This window comes from Microtus ochrogaster, chromosome 6 (genome assembly GCF_000317375.1).
Source record: "Microtus ochrogaster isolate Prairie Vole_2 chromosome 6, MicOch1.0, whole genome shotgun sequence".
Lineage (NCBI taxonomy): Eukaryota > Metazoa > Chordata > Mammalia > Rodentia > Cricetidae > Microtus > Microtus ochrogaster.
Window position 1 is genome coordinate 59,188,829 of NC_022013.1, and position 5,446 is coordinate 59,194,274.

The window sequence follows — 5,446 nt, forward strand, 5'->3', positions numbered from 1 at the left end:
CCCGGCCACGCCCCTCACACGCGGCCATACCTCCCCCTCCCCGCAGCCCCGCCCTCAGGCGACCTCCGGGAGTGCCGCCCGCCCCCCCAATGTAGCCACGCCCCCAGTCGCTGAGCCACGCCTTCGTAATCCGGGCCCCCGGGGCCGCCCCGCCCCCCAGGCCACTCGCAGGCGCGGGGGCGGGGCCCTGCGCGATGACGTGGGCGGGCGTGCGCGTTGACGACCCGCGTCTCTGTTAGTCAGCGGAGCGGCCGAGGCCGGACGTCGCGGCCGGAACGCGGAGCCGCGAGCAGGGCTAAGTAGCGGCCGCGGCCACCGCGTGACGGCGCCGCTCACCGCTACGGGCTTCCCGATCGCCGTTGGCTGCACTGCCGGGTGAGTGCGCGGGTGGGCGCCGGGGCACGAGCGGCCGCCGCCTTCCCCCGGCCGTGACCCCCTCCCGGGAACGCGCGCGGGGCGGGGGCGGCGCGGGAACAATAGCGCGGGCGGCGGGGGCAGCGGGGGGGGCGTGGTCCGCTCCGCGCGACCTGGCTCCTCCACTCCGGCCCCCTTCCACGTCGCGTGGGGGAGAATGGAGCCAGCGGGCGGCAAGTTCGGAGGTGCTCCTGCGGAGATCGGGCCGACGCGCCTGCACAGACGTCTCCCGCACCCACGGGGATCGTGTTTTGACTTGGGCGGTTTCTTTGTGCGGACGTGAGTGCCGCGACGCCGCGGAGGGCCGAATGGCCTCGAGCGCGCCGGCCTGCGGGCCGCGCCTTCAGAGGGTCGCCTGGCGCTGACCTTTTGACTTTCCCCCCACCGCTGTCTCTTTGTCTTGCGCCTGGGCTCCCAGTCCAGACACGGCAGAGCCAAGTCCATTTTAAAGTACCTTAGGGAACCCCTTGCGTTTTCATTCCCGAAACTTCCCCATACCGCCGGGAATTTAATAACATGTTGACTGCACGGTGTTCAGTAGTTGCCATTTTTACTTCTGAAATTAAGTAATCTTTTCAGTAGAATTCTGGTCTGTCAGCCTATTGTGTTTTGAGATCAGCATCCGCCAAGTACCTTTTGGTCAGTTAGAACATCTGTTTATTTCATTCATTCATTTGGCAACTCGTACTACTGTATCCAGATGGAGAGGATGTGAAGGCCAAGAGAAAGACCCTTACGAATAGGATACATTGGAATAGATTAGATGTGCCTTTCAATGAGACGGTTATGTAAGGGATATATGTTAAGTAAGGTATTTGGCTCATTTTACTGGAACTTCAGAAGGTGATGTTATGTTAGGAAGAAGAGCTAGGTTTGCTTAAATATACCATCTGTAGTCTTAAATTTTACCACCACCACCCCAATTTTCTTGTTGGTAATGATGACCTCAATTCTGTTGAGGCTGTTGGACCTGGGAGGTCAGATACTCTGCATGAGCATGTTTACTGGTGTGCCTGCCGAAAGCAAGCAATCAGAATGGTACTTAGAGGCCTGTCTTGCATCATTTCTCCAGCACCTAGCGTGGAAGTCATGCATGTTAGGTTGACTAAAAGACTTATAGAGAAAATTGAAAGTTAAGCTTTAAATTCTTCCTGAAATTTCCGAAGTGTCACTCTCAGGTGGCTGGCTCATAAATTAATAAAGGGCACTAGCTGTCAAGACAACAGAGGGTTTGGAGTTACTCTGTTCATGCTTCACTTTGCTGTTTTAAAACCACCCTGATTTTTTAATTTTTTTGGTATATAGTTAATAGAGTAGAAGATTGTGGGGCATGTGTCTGTATGTGCATGTGTAAAAGTTGAGCACCCCTAGCACCCAAAGTCAGAGCTGCTCCAGACTCTGAAACACTTTCAGTCCCTTGTAGATAAGGGGCATTTACTTGGTACTTTGTCATCAAAGTTGGCATGTTGTCCACTTCCAGTATTTTAGATAAGGGCTTTCTCCAACCATATGTATGAATACACCCAGACGTAACAGAGGTGTTTCATTAGGAATCTAACACGATTTCATTTATCTCCCTTAAAAAAAAATACTGTTAAGGGGCATGATTGGCAAGGGTACATATGATCCTGTGTGCATATGGAAGCCAGAGAACAATTTTGTGACCTTGATTTTCTTCTTACACCTTTATGTAGATTCTAGACATTGAACCCCAGTTCCCAGACTTTCAGGGAATGTATTTTTACCCACTGAGCCATATTTATCCTTTTGTAACTAATACAGATAACTTGTGAATTTGAAATAATTCGCAAGTTTTTTATGATTTCCTTTAAGGTAGAAAAGTACAACACCCATATGTATATTACAAATAGTTTATTTCTATTTAGAATTGGTTAATGTTTTATAGTTGCTTACTTAGAAAGGTTTTAACTTGGACTTACTCACAGAGCATATGGGTTTAAAACTCAAAATACTATGAATTTATCCAAGTTTTGGCACATTTCCACTATTTAAAAAATACTTCTTTCCAATATGAAAGTAGTTCCGGTGAACCTATTTACTGTAAAATAGGAATAATAAAATAAGAAAATTATATTATTACTATGAGATATGGGTCTCTAGGCACCAAACTTTTATTTCTTTACTTAGTTAAGTATATAGAAATCATTTGAGTGGCTCACAGACAGACTCTGAATAGATTCAGTTAGGTTGTTTTCTAAATTCTGTTAAACAGCTTTCTTGAGATTTAATTCACATAGTGGCCCTTATAGAGTATTTTTTAGTGGTTTTTTTTAGTCTACTTGCTTAATTATGCACCGATCACTACTATTTCTTTCCACCCTGGAGCATCATTTCATTGTGCCCCCCCCCCCCAAAAAAAAGGTAATCTGGTGTTTGAAAGGAAGAGAGAATGGGTTCTGTTAATAAATATGTTCCCTTTATGAGTTTGAAAATGGTACCCTTTAACTGTCATGGCTTATTAGGACATTGTATACTTCATGCTCCTTTGAATACTGAGAGAAATTACTTGGGATGGAAATTAGTGTAAGAGTAAATTGAGCATGTGTGGTAGTACATGCCTGTGATCCCAGGATTGGGAGGCCAAGGCAAGAGGAGTTTGAGCCAGCCTGGGCTACCCAAGTTAAAGAATAAATCGTACCAAAATGAGTACCATTATTTTTGTACAATTAATTATTTGTTCCATGAATGATATTATGGAAGATACTAGATGGCCAGTGAAACAGTAATTTGTTGTTAATAATTAGCCATAAATCATCCTAGTGGTAATTAAGGGGTTGCTGAATAGGCACCAGCTTCTTGCTGCTTTGTTTTGCCTGTCAGTTGACAAGTTTGAGTCATCTCCATACTTGAGATGCTTTGCTGCAGGTGTAGAAGTATAATGTCCGACATTAAGGTCCCAGTTCTCTAGAAGACTGATGAAGTCAGTCGTATGGATAGTAGCCTTCCTGATTCATGTAGGGCAAGGAAGTCACAACCCTGGAGCTTTACACATGAATCACTTGCCTGTTTGAACTGTGATACTTACCACAGGCACAGTCACTACCTAACACCAGGAGCTGTGCGTTCTTATCGCAGTGCAGCTCTCCTTTTAGGAAAAGTCAGAATTTGGAATTTGCTAAAACGGTGACAGGAGTACTGAAATGAGTCATCTTCAGAGCAGTAGATGGGAATAAAACAGTCCAGGATCAAACCCATGTTTCCGTGGGACTTTGTCATCAGCAGTATAGCGCCTGCTGCAGGTTCTTCATCGGAGTCCTTCTTGAGTGAGGAAGGCTCCTGGTAAGAAAAGTAAGAATCAGAAACTTGATAATTTGTCTCCAGTATTGGACTTATAGAACAGTTTTTGCCATAAACTAGATTTTTTGAATGAAAATTCGGTTTGTTTCACAGCACCATGCTTTTTGATGAAATACTCTCAAAGACTGTGTAAGATGTGAAAATGGAGAGTTCCTTAACCCCAAGAAACTTATGGTTCAAAGACAGGACTTATGACATGGTTATACAGTAAATTTATGATTCTGTAAAGGATGTGTGAAAAGCCTCCCACTACCAAAGCCGGCTGCAAGTCTCTGAACAGCCAAATTTCACTGAAATTTAGGTTTAGAATTTGTGTGTGTGAGAGTTTTGAGAAAATTTGTGCCTTTCTTTTCTATATGTTGGGATTTGGGAGTTAAATAACAAATAGAGCAGATACCCGTGTCTCCTGTTATGATTTAGAGATTTTCAAATTTCATTAAAATTTGTCAATTCTTTAAAAAGTTTAGGAATCAAAACTTAGGTAATGGCCAGCATAACTCTAGGGCCATCTCTGAGCTCCAATCCATATTCCAAAGGTAACTAATTCTGTGTCATAGCTAGTTCAGGTCATAGAGCATATCTGAGCCTGCTTTATTAACCACTAGATGAAAGGAATATCACACATCCTACAGGGTCCTGAGGTTTAAATTATACGGTGCATGAGACTACTTTGGTTCTTGGGTGGTAGGTAAAACACTCAGAAAATTTTGGAGTTTTGACTTTTTTTAAACTTTGAATGAGTGCAAAATATGAAGTAAATATAAAATAATTTTGTGGCAGAATGTGTATTCAGATTCTCCAAGTATACCTGTTGTTTCTGTCTACATCTCTAATGGATTTGTTAAAGTTTGGAAATCTCAACTAATCTGAATTTACTGGGATTTTTTTTGTGTTAACATTTGGACCAGTAATCCTCTCTGTCTTAAAATTTGTAAGCATTCCAAAAACAAATAATAATCTCTAGTACAATGCCATGTTGCCTCTTTTTTTTTTTAAGCCATTTTCTGCAACAGAGTATTCTGCTTTCTCAAATTTATTTTGGCAAATATCTGTGAAGTCGGAATCTAGGAACTGAGAATAATTCTAATCATGTAACACATTTGAGGAACATGAAATGCTGTCTCATCTTTATGTCTAATCTTATGGAGACCTTTGTCTTGAGAAGTTTGAATTTATCAGAGGCCTGGTACCCACAGTAGTTCATTGAACTTTCTAGTTTTCTGTATAGTCTCTGGGAACATAGTAAATGGTTTATCAGATTTCTTGTTCCTTTTTAAGGGTAGCAACTATAAAGACACTGATGTTACACAAGCCAGATTTATTGAACCCATTCTATTCCACTTTAGGTAGTAAATGATTTGAGAGCCTGACATGTACTACATTAAAGTCGGTCTCCCTTCTAAATGGGGGAATGAGTATCACTTCATAGGGAATAAGGACAAGCATGCATGTCCTAACACACTGAAGCAATATTGTTAGCCATTTCATTAGGAATGGAGACATTTGGAAATATCCCAACCTTAATATTACTTAGCCCACCCTTAAAAAATATGCTCACGTAATAAAGTACAGAAAGCAAAGTATCTTTCCTAATGTTTGGTTATAGTTGAAAATGTATAGAAGAATCAAAATAAAAGCAAACCTCGTTGAATTTGTTTCAAAAAGAGTATTGAAATAAGTTTATGGGAGAGAACATGCTGCTCTTTCTGGAGTC

The 5,446-nt window shown here is 42.8% G+C and overlaps 1 protein-coding gene across 4 annotated transcripts in view; it reads left to right on the forward strand.

The window, feature by feature from the left end:
- Positions 1-240: 240 nt before the first annotated feature.
- Mapk8 (mitogen-activated protein kinase 8) overlaps positions 241-5,446 on the forward strand; it is a 57,584-nt gene continuing 52,378 nt past the window's right edge. For all 4 annotated transcript variants that reach the window (XM_026779794.1, XM_005348635.2, XM_005348631.2 and 1 more), the window contains exon 1: positions 241-375. The gene's annotated coding sequence lies outside the window, so the exon portion shown is untranslated. The remainder of the gene's footprint in view (positions 376-5,446) is intronic.